The sequence below is a fragment of the Notolepis coatsorum genome, assembly GCF_963971535.1.
Source record: "Notolepis coatsorum genome assembly, chromosome: 16".
Classification (NCBI taxonomy): Eukaryota; Metazoa; Chordata; class Actinopteri; order Aulopiformes; family Paralepididae; genus Notolepis; species Notolepis coatsorum.
In genome coordinates, this window is record NC_140180.1 from 105,486,928 (window position 1) to 105,499,330 (window position 12,403).

Here is a 12,403-nt window from a genome sequence, read left to right on the forward strand (position 1 = left end):
ATTGTTAAGATCAGGTTATCGTGCATTACACCACTCACACTGGTAACAGTCATTACTCAAAAACCTCAGAACTTCAATGAATATCACTAAGTTTCAAAAACACGGGAAGTGTAAGCTCATCACTGTCACAACTTGAGTAATGATCTCTAGTGCCATGACTTAACACTTATACACTCACTTGTAATCCACCTTCAGGGAGGCAGATGCGCCAGGTGCCGTACAGATCATCCAGTGCACGGAAGACGCTCTCTATCCATATGCAGAAGCGTCCGACAGAGTTTGACTTTCTGTAGAGTGATTCCTGTGAAAAACGTCACATCAATGAACTCTATTCATAAGTAAATTCATAATCTTTTACACACAAAAGACAAAACACAATAGAGTAATAACAATATCATAGGGCACATGACAGAAAAAGCCTCTAGGAAAAGCTTGTTTAATTTGTTGAAGCCGCCGCAAAGCACACATTTTGGGTCGCAATAGTCATACAATGTATGATTGTATGTTGTATGTACCAGGTACCTGCTCAGACTCTTATGTTCGTCAGCCATCTGTGCCAGTATATGACAGTAGGCATACCGTCACTGTTCACAGTGTAAGACGCAAATTACACCATCACTGCAAGCCTCTGTACACCTAGTTAGTCTTAGTGATGCAACATTAGTTTAGCACCACCAAGTGTAGTAATTGAAAAAACCACAATCATGGTTACAAGGATATGTTGCCGAAGGCTCCTTAGTCAGAATGGTGTATACCACCACCTCACATGAGGAATACTGGCTACAGATCTCAGATTTGTTAAAGCCATATTGAATTTTTATGAAAGGCAGTCCCATCAGATTATTAGAGAATATCATGAATGCCTTCCAGATATGCGATTTTATTTACAAACCTGGGATATTTCTGAAGGCTTTGGTCACACCGGCATCTTGGTTGTAGATGCATGGTCCTCTGCAAGGATAGGTCTACGATTCCTCATCTTACCCTTTCCAGCACACATGTGCTGGGAGGCATACACCTGGAAACAAAACACTTGAGCTCACTAGTGGCACAGACAACGAGGCACCATCACCAAGGGACCCACAGAGGAACAAATACAGACAACGGCATTATAATGTACATATAACATCTCTCTTCACATTTGTGAAACATTTAATAGCCGAATGGCTCAGAACTTCCAATAAAATCAGGATTCATAAACACGGACCTGAAGTGGAATCTCATCATGGCACAATTGTCAATTTTGATGCCAAGTAAGTTCATACACTGGTTTAGTTTACCTTCTTGACGTCATTCCAGGCCTCAAGCTTCTTCAGCAGCACGGCCTTCTTGTAGCCCTCAACTTTGTCGCCAATCACCAGTGGGACCTCGGGATCTCCTGAATGCGGTGTCCTGAATAAGGAAAGATCCTTCTTATAGCCTGTGTATCGCAATTATCAATCACCATAAATAGATTCCAGATCTTGCTCAGAACTCTATAAATCAACTACCTGTGACAGCAGGCAACTGTCACCGTTCACAGGGTCAGATGCAAATTACACGATCATGAGTCAAATAAGAAATGTTAAGGACGCTACATAATTTTTAACCCTTTATTCGCCAAGGACGAGTTGCCACGTCATTCTCCGCCATGCGTAATCTGCCAATGACGCCGTAAGGCGTCTTTGAGATAAATATTTCAAAATCTGTGATGGCAATCATATTTTACCCACGGAGTCTTGAGATCTCCTGTTGATCTCTCAACTCTCCAACGGTTCAAGAGCGCCATCTGGTGGCCGATCGGCGGATCGCCCAAACAGGAAGTGACGTGCCGGAAGTGGTGCTCGCCCATATTTCGGCCGGGCACTCGCTATCGTTAGCAGGACTCCATCTTGATACACTGGACATCGATCGGTTGCAAATAACTCGATAAACAACATGATTTGGACGTATATATTATTAATTTATACAACCTGGAAATGGATCGCATATATCAACATCCCATAATCGAGAACTTTCTGCCCCACGCGGACCACCCAACGGTCAGAGGAAGCTGCGGTAAGTTTTAGCGTGTTTGAATAATATGATCCATATAAACTGCTGTGATCCATGTATCGCCCATACTACATAAATGATTTAACGTTGGCCACGGACTTATAACCCCCCCCCCCCCCCCCCCCACGGTCACAATTGAACGTTTTAATATGACGTCAATCGGTATCAAACTACATTTGATGGTGAAATATATGTATTTAGGCAATATCCGCAACAGAATACGTGGGTTCTCCTACTGGAGCGCTACAGGCTACTTGCAGCAGGGTCGTGCAGGAGAATGGCATGACGTTTGGCAGTCTTGGCGTAGGAAGGCATCTAAAGCCTGAACACTGTTGTCGCAGGTCTTCAGTCAGGCCCTAGTAGATGGAATCACCACTGGACCTGTGCCAAAAGTCCTGACATTGTTCTCCCAATATATTAAGATTCCACAGCAGAGAGAGGGGGCTCTGTCATGGCAGTACAGATTGGGTTTGCACCAAACAGACTTCTGGCATTGCATTACAATACTCTTCCACATCGCTTCATGCCTACCTGTCACAGCATCTTCCAGGTCCATCGTCCTCTTCAACAGAGGTCTACAACATCCCTACAGAACAGGAGAAAAGTCAAGAATCAATATCTCTAATAATTATCAAGACTATTAAATCCATCTAGGCACATAACCTTGAATAGAAAGCCCATTACCAAGAGTATAATGGTAATCTATGGTCAATAGGCAGCCATTTTATGGGGTATAATGGTAATCCATGGTCACTAGGCAGCCATTTTATGTGGTATAATGGTAATCCATGGTCACTAGGCAGCCATTTTATGTGGTATAATGTAGGGATGCACCGAATGGGAAATTCTTGGCCGAAACAGATACCGAAAAAAGGAAACAGTTGGCCGAAAACAGAATGCCGAAAATGATTAATATAAATATATATATTTCTTTTTTTTTAGCTACCTGATTATGGCAAAAGACATGATTATGGCTAAACTTAACTTAAATAATATTAATAATCACTATTATGGGCCCATAAAATATTTATTCAGCACTTTTGAATGCATACATTAATTCCAGACTGTTAAGACTACAACGATTGATGACGACTTCCTGTCCTCTCATTTCCATTTCCGGTTTAACGATAATACATTTTCAACAACAGATTGCTGCTAATTAAACACTTCATTTAAACGGAGTAATGTTAACGTTATGTCGAGTTCATACGTGTAGTGTAGTATGAACTCGTCGTTAACATTACTCAGTGTCCACTGTTGCTGCCACCGTTGCGTCGCAGATGGATGGTACACTGTTAGCTCCGTAGCTAATCCGCTCCTAGACTACTGATAGCAGTACCGTTAACTTCGGAGCTGATCAATACTCCGGTTTTTTCTAATTTAGTTTAGAAACGGGTTTCGGGGGGCATCCCTACTCCCAAGAGGAGTTAGTTATCACAGGCTGTAGAATGCAGGAAGAGCTGCCAAGCTGCTCACGTTACATGTTGCGCATGCTACCGGTAACGGTAATCCGGTATGTCTGTAGTGTTTGGAGGACGTCATCACAACAACACGTTATTTGACTTTCGGCCGATAATTTTCGGTAGCCGAATTTTCGGTGCATCCCTAGTATAATGGTAATCCATGGTCACTAGGCAGCCATTTTATGGTGTATATAATGGTAATCTATGGTCACTAGGCAGCCATTTTATGGGGTATAATGGTAATCTATGGTCACTAGGCATCCATTTTATGGGGTATAATGGTAATCTATGGTCACTAGGCAGCCATTTTATGGGGTATAATGGTAATCTATGGTCACTAGTCAGCAATCGTATGGGGTATAATGGTAATCTATGGTCACTAGTCAGCCATCGTATGAGGTACCACACAAATTACCACTCATGAACATCAAGTTTAAGAAAGGGAAGGGGCTTTTCCATCAGTTTGAGTTGTGAGTCTTAAGTCTGTGCTCAGGGTTGTTAAAGGTTCACCACGGCGTTGTCAGCATGATGTGTTATGTATAATCATCACAGCACAGAAAAAGGTTAAACCAAGAAGAGAAAGACTAGTCTCTCAGACTCACCTCGACTAGAGCTTTAGTGCTGCTGCTGCTTCAAACAGCTGCTTAGCCTGCAACAAAGAAGCAACACAATTTAGGATTAAAAAAAATTCTATACCAGTCAAAGGTTTAAGCACACTTGCCTGAACACTAAGTTTCCATAATCTACTTAAGAAAAGCAAGTGCATAGCAGCTAGCCTACCTTAAAACTCTAAGAGATGTGCACGGATATCTAGTAAGGGATGTGCACACCACGTTATGCACATCCCCATCAAGGAGACGTGTTAGGCTCGCCACTATGCACCCGCTTCCATTCATGTGATAAACTAGGCTAGGTTGAAGCCCGATAGCTTCACAGTCGGAGGAAATCAGCATACATCCTCTTGCCAGACTCTGGAGAAGACTTTAAGAGTATCCCATAATGTTGGAGTGTACCTTTAAGCCCTGTACTAGGTCTGCCCTGTGGTGTGCCGTTAAGATTAGCATGTCTGTCCTGTGCATTAGTTCAGCGTGTTAGGCCCTGTACTAGGTCTGTCCTGTGCATTAGTTCAGCGTGTTAGGCCCTGTACTAGGTCTGTCCTGTGGTAGTTCAGCGTGTTAGGCCCTGTACTAGGTCTGTCCTGTGGTAGTTCAGCGTGTTAGGCCCTGTACTAGGTCTGTCCTGTGGTAGTTCAGCGTGTTAGGCCCTGTACTAGGTCTGTCCTGTGGTAGTTCAACGTGTTAGGCCCTGTACTAGGTCTGTCCTGTGGTAGTTCAGCGTGTTAGGCCCTGTACTAGGTCTGTCCTGTGGTAGTTCAGCGTGTTAGGCCCTGTACTAGGTCTGTCCTGTGGTAGTTCAGCATGTTAGGCCCTGTACTAGGACCATCCCGTCAGTAGCAGGACAGTCCACTCTCGTTGGGCCGGGATCTGGAGCAGCTCAGCCACAGCAGACACTAGAACAGAACCTGTTGGGCCTCGCATCACTCCAGAATCTTCCTCTACCAGCTCTGTAACACCGACCAGACAGTGTCTGGACAGCTGACTTAGAGCTGGTGTGTGTACACCAACCAACACATTGCCAGGGCAATAGGCAATTCAATACAGGTTTCCCACAGGGTTTCATGACAAGGTGGTGTTTAATAGACTATCAAACGATTCTGACAGATGCAATTAGTTAGATTAGATCTACTAGTTGGACATTTCAAATATTGTGGAAAAGCAAAACCGTAAAGTAGACCGTTTTACAGCAAGTTGAGCAATGCCGACGCAAAGAACAATAATTAAGAGCACCATAGACGACTCAATCCGACACCAACCAACCCCCAACATTACCTTGCATCAAAATCTTAAGGGCCTCATGTCACCTCCACGTCAGTCAACTCAAGAGGTGGGCCAATCTAAAAAGGTAAGCAACCATGTAAAAGTTAACATTTAATTAAATAACATACATTTCACAAACACACATCCAATGCCTACACCCTTTCCTGTATTTCTCTTTTTTAATTCACACAAGTTACATAACACTAGGAACACTCACTAGGAAAATGGTCGAGGTTAAAAAGAAAATATCTAGTTGGCACTGATATGCAACTTTAGTTAACACATTTATAAATCTGTTGCAGATGCCACGAGGAGTCATGATCCGAACAGCTCAAGTTAGCTAGTGTTACTAGTACTAAACATGTTTTGAGCCCGAATAACGGTTTCGGCAACTCAGACCCAGTGAAACGCTCCCACACGTTTTAAATCCATAGAGAACACCATTATAAAGCAGTAAAAGAAAACAAGTCACAGAGTTCAGTAAAACTGTCAGCAGAGCGCGCGAGAGAGTGGTAGGAGGACTTTCGCGATGCATTGTGGGATCATCATGCACGCCTTGTTCTTATGGGTGCATTCGTTTGGTCGCTCGCCGTGAAGTCGTTAATGTATCATGTGACCTAATCGTTTGACGCGATAGCGATCGTGCGCTAGTTAAATCAGAAAGTCAGGACCACCACCAATCAGATCCAAGGCAGCAGAGTGAGACAGATTAATCAACCTCTCTTGATGCAGGTGGTTCGATCAGTGTTCAGAAATCCCATTATGTCAACTGAGCCTCTTCATCTGTGTCTCCCTCTCTTGGGGAAGTGAAAGTGTCTTACAGCGTTTTAAAATGCTAACCCTAACTCACTGTTCAACTTAACTTACGCATTAGCTTGCGGTCTGCACTAAATAATGGTTGAACACGAGTGGTGGAACTAAACCACGGAGGTACGCATTTCATTGTGCAAATAATTCTGCTTCCGTCACAGGGGACCAAAATTCAGAATGGCTTGGTTCAGTGGGAGAGGATCTTGTCTCATCTGAACTGAAGGAATGCGCCAACATGAGAATTTGAGACAGTGTTGGTACAACCCCACATTGCTAAAAACAATGCTAAAAACTGGAAAAGGCTATTTATAAGATAGTTCCTTTAAAATCCAGCATCTAGTCACTCTTCATGAAAGCTATAGGAGACTTGATGTTGCAATAGTTTTAAGTGAAATAGGATTACATGGATTTTGTGAACTTTTACGACTAACTACTTTTGAACAGATTAGTTTATTAATGTTTACTGTATGAAACTGCAGTCACTCTTGGCCAGGCGGCTCTTTAATGTATGAAACTGCAGTCATTCTTGGCCAGGCGGCTCTTTAATGTATGAAACTGCAGTCGTTCTTGGCCAGGTGTCTCTTGGAAAAGAGATCATCTCATCGGGTCCAACCTGGTTAAAAAAGGGAATGTGCCAATAAACGCCTACCAAGTATGACATGCAGGTCTGCCTTTTACACCCACAGCTGCCTCAGCCCCCAGTATGGAAACATGTGCTCCATCCTCACACCCCCCCCCCCCCCCGCAGAGGCATTTAATCTGTCTGGAAATACACATTGAATGAAACTCAATTTCTAAAAGTCAAATTTAAAAATAAAGGCATCTAGAGACTGAACACAGTTGTCGCAGGTCTTCAGTCAGGCCCTAGTAGATGGAATCACCACTGGACCTGTGCCAAAAGTCCTGACATTGTTCTCCCAATATTTACAAATCCACCGCAGAGAGGGCTCTGCCATGGGAGTACAGATTGGGTTTTCTACACCCAACAGACTTATTGCATTACAATACATCGCTTCATGCCTACCTGTCACAGCATCTTCCAGGTCCATCGTCCTCTTCAACAGAGGTCTACAACATCCCTACAGAACAGGAGAAAAGTCAAGTCAGTCAACAATCAATATCTAATAATTAAATCCATCTAGGCAGAGAACTTTGAAGAAAGCCCCTTACCAAGAGTATAATGGTAATCTATGGTCACTATCTACCACTCATCTCCCCCCAGCCCTCAGTATGGCAACCTGTCCTCTCCATCCTCATACACACCCCCTGGAGACATTTAATCTGTCTGGAATTACACATTCTGATAATGAAACTCCCCATTTCCAAAAGTCTTGTTTAAATATAAAGCAGGGATTAAAGCAAAAAAAAAAATCTCCCGACTGCTTTTTTCTGGACAAGTCATATTCTTATTTTAAGCTCCACTGTATTTTTTTAATAGCGTCAGCGTTTTAAGGGAGCCTACTTGTAGAGCCTACTGTACTGACTGTGACTATAGACCCTACTGTTGTGGTTGTTGTGCCAGGCAGGGAGGCTGTGTGCTGGAGAGCGTGAATGCAAGTCTTGTGGCTAGCTTCTGATTGATGGCGAGATGGCACCCTTTTCCCATTACTTTGAACCATGAACTAAACAGCTTGTTATCATACAAACAAGGGACTAAACACGTTTCACAATTATGCCACAACAACAATGGACAGTCTCCTCCCCACCGTTTGTATATATTTTTTTACCACCCACTCACCCCCTCCTAATGTACAGTCTCCTCCTCATCATATGTATATATTTACTGTTAGGATCTCTGGGTAACAGTACTGTATATTTGCATATCGTATATGTGACAAATGTAACAGTATTATTACTATATACCTGTAAGGCATGCATGTCCCTATGTCATGTATGTTGTGTATGTCATAAATGTCACTATGAATTGAAAATTGGGGACCCTGATGATGTAAACAAGACACTCCTTTCTCTGGCCTGCATCCCCTTAACAATTGTGTGTATTGCTACTGGATTTACAAGATCCAGAGTGAATGAATGAATGAAAACTTCATTTAATACACAAGACCCTCTTCTTGGGACCATGTAAGGTTGTCGATAATCCAATGTACAGTTACAACCCCCCCCATCCGACCTCCAATGTACAGTTTCTTCGTCAAATGTATATACTCTTTTTAGACTATTTTTGTATCACAAACAATAGGCTAGTGTATTTGTAAATCTGGTATGTCATAAATGTATAGATGTAGCAGTATTGTCTATCTGTATGTCATGTGTGTCATATATGTTATGATGAATTGAAAATGGGGGACCCTGATGTAAACAAGACGAAAGTCTCTCTGGTGTGCATCCCCTTAACAATTGTGTGTATTGAGCTGTACTGTATTGTACCCATTCTGCAATCTGTTAATAACAATCAATCAATATTTAACAGATTGCAGAATGGGTACAATACAGTACAGCTCAATACTTAATAATTGTTAAGGGGATGCAGACCAGAGAAAGACGTTAGTCTTGTTTACATCAGGGTCCCCCATTTTCAATTCATAGTGACATACATGACTACAGGTATATAGATAGTAATGTTACATTTGTGACATATATGATATGCAAATATCACAGTATATATACAGTATTGTTACCCAGAGATCTCCCGGACAAATGGGAGAAAGACGTTTGAGCTTAAAAACAATTGATAACGCAAATAACGTTCTGATTTACAAAGGCATTAGTTTTGTGGCATTAACGTTACCTAGATTTATCAACATTCATACATTTATCATACACGGAGGCGCAAGCACACGCAACAACACCACCACCACACTGGTTGAACTTGTCGCGTAAATAACGTTCCGATTAACAAAAGGCATTCGTTTTGTGGCATTCACGTTACCTAGATTTATCAATAGCAATATTTTTTTTTTTTAATTTTTTTTTATTATTGCAAAACAAAACTTATTAAAAGTCAGTACTCAACACACAATGTATAATGAAACTTTCAGTAAAGGTGGTTAAAAATATATGCAAGTACAGAAACAGGATAAAACAAAAATAGTCAATAATAACATTTTAACCGTATACCGTGTATATCCAGCAAGTTACAATTATATAAATGTTAGTATATAATATACCCCGAATACCTATTTTCTAAAACCCTACACACATATGCTCCAGCTCAAATCCCCCCCTCCCGGACCCCCTCTTGGATAGTACCTCCATTATCCCTCACTCCTAACCAGACATCACCATTATAGGCTAGCTTTTATTCTCTCCACCACTTCTAACCACATTAACATTTTGGATTCATTGAGCCCTAGAATTCTTGCTGTTGATATTTCTTGATATATCACATCAAGATATGTAAGAAACCACACTTTCCGGCACATTTTTTCCGGTTGAAACCAACGTGATGCAATCAGTTTTTTAGCTACTGTGATACCCGATAAAACCAATCTTTTTAGTTGTGGGTTCACTGCAAACTCAAAAACATCATTCAATAGCAATACCGCGGGGTGTACAGGTATATTCCAAAATACGAGTATTGATAATTGTTGGGACACATCTTCCCAGAATGCCTTAACTGGTGGGCAGTCCCAATACATGTGCATAAATGTTCCTTCATCCCCATTTGTACATTGGGAGCATTTGGAGTCTTGTATAAGCCCCATTTTGCACAGCCTTATAGGAGTCAAGTATGTCCTGTGAATATAGTTCAGATTGATTTGTTGATGATCCGGGTTCCTTGATGTAAGTCGGACATTTGCCCAGGCTCCTTGCCAATCAAAGTCATTTTCCAGGTCTGGTATATCCCTCCTCCAGACATTGTCTAGTTGAAGGGTTTCGTACGAGGACGTTAGTAATTGATAATAAAAACCTGATACAAAACCTCCCAATGTATCTCTGTCATAGAAAAATGTGTGGTATCTGTGGTGTTCAATTGGTATGTGTAATGGAACACCGTGAGATCTCATACAAAGTCGTAACTGTATGTAAAAAAGCCATGTGGACTCGGTGAGGTTAAACTTTATGCATATTTCGACATAACTACAGAGGCCCTTGTTATTAAAAATATCCCCTAATGAGTGTATGCCTCTTTCTTCCCATACAGGGAATCTTATAGGTTGTTTTCCCATTAAGAGAGCATTGTTATTGAATATGGGAGTGTGATTATGCCATACTTGATTGTTAGGAAATTTCCTTTGTGTTTCCCGCCATGTCCTGATTGCATGGGTTATTATTGGGCCAAATTCTCGCTCACAATGCTTGATTGAAAGTTTAGTGTATGCTATGTCTTTCAATCTCTGTGGGGCTACTATGTTTTCTTCTAATTTTCTCCAAGATACCAAAGCCTCGGGGTCAAACCATATCTTCTTCAATGGTCTTAATGTGAAGGCATTAAAATATTGTAAAAAATCTGGGACTGCCATGCCACCGTCTGCTTTACTTCTCTGTGCGGTGGATCTTTTTATGCGAGGTGGTTTGTTATTCCAAATAAATTTGTATGTGGAGGTTTGTAATCTTTTCCAGTAGCCCTCTGGAGGAGGTAACGGAAGCATTGAGCTGAAGAAATTGATTCTTGGTAATACATCCATCTTAACTATTGATACCCTTGCCTGTACTGAGTTTTTAAGTTTTGCCCACCTGTCCAGGTCGTCCTTGATTTTGTTCTGTATTTTTGTGTAATTGTGCTTCACCGTTTGTCTTATGGTGGGGAATATTTCCACTCCCAAGCATCTGAAATGTTTTACCATCGGTATCGCACCTGGGAGGGTTATATCTTTTTTTGCAGGGGTGTTAAGTGGAAGGAAAGCCGACTTCGGCCAATTTATCTTAAATCCCGATAAATCACCAAAGTTCTCAATCAACTTGAGCAGATGAGGCAATGTGGTGTTGGGGTTTTGCATGAACAATATTACGTCGTCCGCATATAAACTAATTTTTTGTTGTGTGCCCTTGATTACGATTGGTTCTATGGATTGGGATTGTCTTATATATTGTGCTAAAGGCTCTAATGATAAATTGAATAGTCCGGGACTAAGAGGGCAACCCTGTCTGGCAGAGCGTGATACCGGAAAGATTTTGGAGATGATTGTGCCTGTTGTAATCATGGCCGATGGGTCCTTGTATAGTACTTTAATCATATCAATGAAACCTTTTCCTAACCCCATCCTTTCCAATACTGCCCATAGAAACGACCATTCCAACCTGTCAAATGCTTTCATAGCATCCAGGGATAGTATCGCCTTAGGTGTGATGTCCTCTTTGTCTGTATCTAGTACGTGCAGTATTCGCCTTATGTTATCATTGATCAGGCGACCTTTTATGAAGCCTGTTTGGTCCGTATGAACTAAAGACGTCATATGCTTTTGCAATCTGATGGCTAATATCTTAGAGTACAGTTTGACATCGGTTCCGAGGAGGCTTAAAGGACGGTAACTACCGCATTCAGTGGGGTCTTTGTCTTTTTTGTGAAGAACTGAAATGAGTGCGGTATTTTGGTGTTCAATGAAGCTTCCCTCTTTGACTGAGTATAAGATCATATTTAGTAATAAGGGTCCAAATATGTCCCAGCAAGAAATGTACATTTCTGATGGGATACCGTCAATTCCCGGAGCTTTGCCGTTTTTCATTCCGGATATGGCCTTCTTGAGTTCTTCTAATGTGATCGGTACTTCTAACTGTTTAGCGTCTTCATCCGTAAGTTTAGGGAGAGTAATTTGATTAAGATATGTGTCTAATTTGTCTTGATCAAAGGTCGTTTCTGAGTTATATAAATCGGAGTAGAATTCTTTGAATGTATCGTTTATTATTTTGGGTTCTGTTACTAGAGCTTGTTGTTTCCTAATGGCAGTTATATCTGCAAATTTTGCATTAATTCTTAGTCGCATGGCTAATAGGTGACTAGGTTTAGAACCTTGGAAGTACTGCTGTTGTCTAGTGCTGCGTATTTGCAATTCCGATTTTTGTCTGTACATTGCTTTGATCTCGGTCTTTAGAATGTTAACTTGGTTATCTAGTCTAGTAGAGTTGTTGTATTTTAAAGAATTAAAAAGCGTTGAGTAAAGCGTTTCCATTTCAGACAGTTTTGTGTTTTGATTTTTGCGCAATATGGAGGTAAATCTATCCGAGAAATCCTTGATCATACTCTTTACCGACATCCATAATATTCTGGGATCTTGCACCGAGTTAGCATTATCTTGTAGGAATACTGTGAGAGCTTCT

At 41.4% G+C, this 12,403-nt stretch overlaps 1 long non-coding RNA gene across 5 annotated transcripts in view; it reads right to left on the reverse strand.

The window, feature by feature from the left end:
• Positions 1-12,403, reverse strand: part of LOC311242725 — a 41,305-nt gene that overhangs the window by 12,921 nt on the left and 15,981 nt on the right. For all 5 annotated transcript variants that reach the window (XR_014620632.1, XR_014620633.1, XR_014620634.1 and 2 more), the window contains 7 exons: positions 7,209-7,263; positions 5,387-5,451; positions 4,100-4,146; positions 2,566-2,620; positions 1,281-1,392; positions 893-1,018; positions 179-301 (listed from right to left, as the gene is read on the reverse strand). This is a non-coding gene — a long non-coding RNA (uncharacterized lncRNA). The remainder of the gene's footprint in view (positions 1-178; positions 302-892; positions 1,019-1,280; positions 1,393-2,565; positions 2,621-4,099; positions 4,147-5,386; positions 5,452-7,208; positions 7,264-12,403) is intronic.